Below are 6,635 nucleotides of genomic sequence, written 5' to 3' on the forward strand. Positions count from 1 at the left end.
AGAGAGAGGCAAAGACACAGGCAGAGGGAGAAGCAGGCTCCATGCAGGAAGCCTGACGTGGGACTCAATCCTGGGTCTCCAGGATCACACCCTGGGCTGAAGACGGCGCTAAACCGCTGCGCCACCAGGGCTGCCCCAGACTACTGTTTGAATCTTGAGCTACCACTTCCTAGTCCTGTGACTGGGAAACTTATTCTCTCAGGGCCTCAGGTTTTCCATCTGAAAAATGGAAATAATAGTATCTGCCTTTTGGAGTTGCTATGAGCATTAAACAAGATGTTTTTTGTGTATTTAGGGCAGCCCAGGTGCCTCAGCAGTTTAGTGCCGCCTTCAGCCCAGGGCATGATCCTGGAGACCCAGGATTGAGTCCCATGTCAGGCTTCCTGCACGGAGCCTGCTTCTCCTTCTGCTTGTGTCTCTGCCTCTCTCTCTGACTCTCATGAATAAATAAATAAAATCATAAAATAAAATAAAATAAAATAAAATAAAATAAAATAAAATAAAATAAAATAAAATAAAATATTTGTGTATTTATTTATTCAAAAAATATTTATTGATCATTTACTCCATACCAGGCCCCAGTGTAGGCCCTAGAAAAACAGTAATAAATAATACAAAATCTGTGGCCTCTGAAAATTATATTCAATTGACACAACAAACAAGCTATATATCACATCATATATTATACAATAAATGTGTAGTACTTAGAAAAATGCCTGTCACATAGTTAGCACTCATCAAATCTTATCCTTTTTCTTCAAGATCCAATATCGAATATCATCTTATGAGGCCATTCCCCATTCCCTTGCATATAGTTATTTGTACCTTAGTTTATTCAAAATGTTTATTGAACACTTACTAAATACTAAGCCTCAGACTAGGCACTAGTATACAGAGATAGACTTGTGAAGAGAAACAGCTAATACACAAGTAAAGAAGTTAATAATTATAAAATATGAAGTGTGAAAGAAATCAGCATTCACTTCAGCAATCAGTAACATGAACACTAGTTTTAAATATTTCTAATGTTTTTCAACTGTATTTTTCATAATACTTGGCATGCTTTTTATTTAAGTACTTGAGAATATTTCTGAATGATAGAAGTATTTCTTCCACTGTAGCTACAGATAACATCAATAAGGCTTCAGTTACCTGTGTATTGCAGATTTGTCCCCAGTGCGGATATTTCCAGAAATATTTCATCGACTGTGAAAGGGAAAACACACAATTATACAAGTAATAGCTAATGTTCCTGTCAAAGAGGTATTAAAAGTAGTAATTTGGGGGGTGCCTGACTCAGTCGGTTGAGCATCCAGCTCTTGGGGATGGCTCAGGTCATGATCTCAGGGTCATGGGATCGAGCCCCACTTCAGCTGTGTGCTGAGTGTGAAGCCTGCTTTGAGATTCTCTCTCCCTCTGCCCCTCCCACTCCTGCTCATGTGTACAGGTGCATGGATGCATGTGCACACACACACAGACACACTCTTTCCTTAAAAAAAAATTAGTGGTAGTTTGGAATATAGTCATCGAGACTCTGGAACCAGATTTCATAGACTTCTATTCCAGCTTCACCACTTCCAGCTTGTGTGCCCTTGTTACATTACTTACTACCTCCCTTTGTCTCCTCGCATGATTTATCTTCGCTAGCAGTAACTCTGTGAATATTTCTCAGGTGAAAGTAAACAAGATAAATCAGGCACACTATATACTTAGCTTGAACTTTTAAAAACAAAACACTATCCATTCATTATCACTAGAAGAAATTAAGTGTCCTAAGAATGATTTTTACTTAGAATTTCAGCAAATAGGTGTTTTGGCAGAATTGAGACTTGACAGGTATTAATACTAATCCTGGAGTATTAACTAATGCACTAGATTCTTCTGTGTATTTTTTGCTCTCATGACTAAATAAATATTATTTGAAATTGCCTATTTTGTTTAAATTTCATGTTTTTAAATTTGGAAATGAAGGTGCTTGAAAATAGGGCTGAATCCATGGAAGCTTTTTAAATTTGTTTTGTTTTTCCCCGATATCATCACAGTATAGCTTCCGTAGATTAACTCTCTATGTATTGCATGTGAAGCTCACCACTCTATTGCCCATCGTTCCTGTACCAGTCCAAACCTCTTCCTTAGATTGAGGAGTGGTAGAGCTGTTCAGGTTCTATAAGAAGCAAAGAAATGACATTACTAAAAATTTGGAAAAGCTCATAGGGTATCCCAGTAGGGTATTGGTATGTAACATGCTACTCCAAAATTCAGTAGTGTGAAATGATAACTATTTTGTGATCTCTCACAGCTTCTGCAAATTCAGAATTTGTGAAGGGTTTAGCTGGTTAGTGCTGGCTTAGCATCTCTCCTGTGATTGCAGTTAAACAGGAGCTGGGACTGGGAAGAGGGATCCCTGGAACAGCTGGGGCGTGTGCAGGCACCTCTCTCTCTCTCTTGTCCTCCCGTTTCATGTAATCTTGGGCTTTCCATGCGAGTCTCTCACTGCGGGCTAGCCTGAGTTCCTCACACAACAGCATGGCCACCACAGGACAGTCAAGCTGCTTACATGGAGCTTGAATTCTTCCAGAACAAGTATTTCAGGGAACAGGGTAGAAAGCACTTTTCATTTTGATTACCTAGACTTGGTAGTCACATAGTGTCACTTCTCCCATACTGTCTTGATCCAAACAGTCACAAAAACCAAAGAGGAGTTTGTGATAGGAGATGTGGTGCAGACATTTGGAAAATTGCATTTGCCACAGAGGATTGAAGAGATCTATTTACATTTATTCCCATCACTTTATATATATATATATATATATATATATATATATATATATATATATATATCAGTAGTTCATCTGAAATATGCTGTGGGTGATGCACTTGACATAGACAAATTATCAGCACCCGTGTAAAATTTGCAGGAGTAAAACAAGTTGAGAAAAACTTATTCCAGAAAAGCATTTAAGAGGATATTTCATAATTCAATTTAGATTCAGGCCCAATCACTTACTACATCTTTGGTGTATCAGATTTTAGAGTCACTGGTGATTCTGAATACAAAGAGATTTCCTTTTTTTTTTTTTTTTAAGATTTTATTATTCATGAGAGACAGAGAGAGAGGCAGAGAGGCACAGGCAGAGGGAGAAGCAGGCTCCATGCAGGAAGCCCAATGTGGGATTCCACCCCAGTTCTCCAGGATCACACCCTGAGCAGAAGGCAGATGCTCAACAGCTGAGCCACCCAGGCTTCCCACAAAGAGATTACTAAGTGCTTTCTAAATTGTTTTCAATGTGTTCTAACGTGGTATGTTTTCTTCTAATGCTTTGAAAAACAGCAATTCCTAGGAAAATATGTGTTAGTGCTCAGCCTGGACATTAAATTAGCCATAATACACCATTCTATGTTATCTTTACTGTCTTAAATAGTTAGGAGATTATTAAGTTGGGCTAGCTTCATAGACTGTTAACAAAGAGCAGTAAAAGAATTGTATATTAGAAACCAAAGGCATTTGGGTTTATTAGAACCATGTACTGATTTAGCTGTGGTAGAAATAGAATAGCATGTTAAAACTAATAATGGACATTAAATACTGACTGAATAGAGAATTCCTTTTTTTTTTGAGAATTCTTTTTTAATTTGAAAAAATATGCTCCAAAGTTATTGATGGTTTGTTTCATTTCATAGTTCTGTAGTGCTTGAAGTTTGTATAAAGAGCATATATTACTTTCATATTCAGGAAAAAAACTTAAAAGTTTGGAATATACCCAGGGGAGTCTGTAATTAAAGCAATACGCTATAAAATTTTAGGAACCTCAGTTTTTTTCTTTCGTTCCAAAAGTAATTAGAGATAATGATTTGGCATCATACCTCATTACCTTTCTGCAATACGGATGCATTAAAATCTCTCACTGTTTGCCAGTAGGCACTGAAGCCAATAACATAATATACCTGTGAGACAGAGAGGATAAATTTCATAATACTTTACTCTGCCAAACACCTTTGTAGATCCACCTTACTTTTCTTACTTCAAAAAAGCTGGACTTAAAAACAAACCAAAAAAAAAATCCTAAAGTTAAATAATCAAAGCTAAAAAGACTTGGTAGAAATGTACCCCTTTTTCATGGAACAACATATATTAAAATTTACCATTTAACTCTGCCTCACCTACAGAACAGATTTGCATGCAATGTAGTTAATAAATAATTTTGAAATATAACATGATAACAAGAATTCTCTAAATTGTGATATATGGCTTTTTACTTCTCAGTATCTGCTACATATTTTGAAATTTTTGATGTTATAATTAGAGAAAATAAATATTAAGTATGATTTATTTTCAATTAAAGTTTGTTTTTTTAAAAAAAAGATTTTATTTATTTACTTGAGAGAGAGAGAACAAGCGGGGGGAAAAGAGGGAGAAGCAGAAGCCCCTCTGAGCAAGGAGCCCAAAGCAGGGCTCCATCCCAGGCTCCCGGGATCATGACCTGAACCAAAGGCAGCCTCTTAACCAACCGACTGAACCACCTAGGTGCCCTTCGAGTAAAGTTTCAATTGCAAAAAGATAATGTTTCAAAAAGTTACTTAAATTTCTCCTTGGAAGGAATAGCTAGTTATTGCCTTAGAATTACCATTAGTATCTGACACTATACTGAATTGTCTTCATATCTCAAATATTATAAAAATAACAAACAAAAAATCACACACATGAAAAGTTAGCCTTATGAAGTTGCTTTACGTAAGTGGAATTTTAAAAGATGGAATATCGTTTTGGAGATCAACTCAAAGTATAACGACCTTGTTAACCTGGAATCCATGGGCTGCATTTAGTGGTAAGTGTCTAGTGATCTGCCAAGAATACAACTAAGCCAGCATTAGGTACCAACTATCATTCTGTAATGTCACCAGAAACTTGGCATTTCAAATCTAGTTCTAAGCTGAAGCTCCTAACCCAGTGGCAGAGCTCCAAGCCCTTTGGTTTAAGTGAGAGGGAGAATACGTATATGAAAGGTTGTACTCAGGAGAGTTGTACAAGAGATTCATTCATGACAGATGAAGAGACTCGAGAGAAGGCACGTAGGCCTGAGGGGAAATTTGAGGACTGAAATAAATCTTGCCATAGTGGAAACAGCATGACCGAACCATTTTTTGGAACATATGGTACAATTTCTGAAGGGAAATTGGGAATCTTTGGGCAGGGGAAAAACATTATATGGATTTGATAGGAAAGTTATTCTAGGGTTTTGAAAACAACCAGTCTTTCCACACAAATCTATGTAATCATTCAAGATTTCCCAATTCAAGAATTTATATTGACACAGGAAATATCCATGTAATTGTTTGTTTTCAGATTTGGAGATACATATTTGCTAGAACCATATGCAAAAAAAAGCTGGAGGAAGTAGTCAATCACTTGTCCTGCACCCCTCCTACCCTCATCTCTACCCACAGAGCATGTTTAGCTTCTGTAGCTTAGTGAAGCTTCAAAGGTGGATTTTTCCTCACCTTACACTGTGGAGGCTGCTCTGTTCTGCAGTTAAAATGGGCTTGGGAGGGACTTAAGACCATTATTACACACACACACACACCCCAACACACACCTCTGCCATGGGCTTACTGTGATGGTAAATATGGGCCAGGCAGGAATGAACTTTTATCAGGTAAGCCAGAACCATACCAAGACAGGAATAATCTCCCACACTCTTCAGCTTTTTCCTTTCCTTTCTTCATGCTTTACTAAACCACTCTTGAGTCCCTGGAAAAAAAACAAGGAGCAAGAAATGACTAGACCATGCTGAGCAAAAAGGGAGGAAACATTTAAAAAACACAGGCAAAGGTAAGAGCAAAACTATAAAAATCACTTGTGTTAAAAGGAGTGTATCAAAATGCTCTCAAGGCCTTAGAATGAAGTTCAGACCCAGCTCCAGGTCTGTCAGAGAATACATGTCTGACATTTTATTTATACAGAGACTCATACTTTGTCATACTTTGACTTGTTTGCCCGGTCTACAGAGAAACTGATATATAATTGTTGAAAATATATTACTTAATACAGATATTAAATTACTAGCACTGTTTTCTATCATTTTTCTTGCAATTCTTCTGAGGATATCTGTTGGGAGACACAAGTCTATCTCATAAGGCTAAAATATTAGTTTTTTTATTCATAATATCTTTCTCCAATCTGTATATTTTCTTCATAAGTAGATCCACGATAGAGAAAGTAAAAGGACATAAGAACAAAGCCCTATGAGTTGAGGATTCATAGTAATTTCTGAACAATTAAAAAGTGGCAGACAGTGGGCCACACTATACTAATTATTAATTCTCTGGTACCTAAAGATCCCACTTTTTCATATACCTCTCACACCTCCAAGAAAATAATGTATTACAAATTTTCTAGAATTAGCTGCTTTAAAATATGTATCAAACACAGAGGAGAGGAGCCTGGGTGGCCCAGTCAGTTAAATGTCCAATTCTTGATTTTGGCTCAGGTCACGATCTGAGTCATGAGATCAGCCCCGTGTCAGGCTCCACATTTTCTGTGGGGCCTGCTTGAGATTCTCTCTCTTCCTCTCTCTTTCTGCCTCTCCCTGACCCTTGTGCAAGCCGTTTCTTTCTCTCTCTAAAAAAAAAAAAAA

Source organism: Nyctereutes procyonoides, unplaced genomic scaffold (assembly GCF_905146905.1).
Source record: "Nyctereutes procyonoides isolate TBG_1078 unplaced genomic scaffold, NYPRO_anot_genome, whole genome shotgun sequence".
In the NCBI taxonomy this organism is placed as follows: domain Eukaryota; kingdom Metazoa; phylum Chordata; class Mammalia; order Carnivora; family Canidae; genus Nyctereutes; species Nyctereutes procyonoides.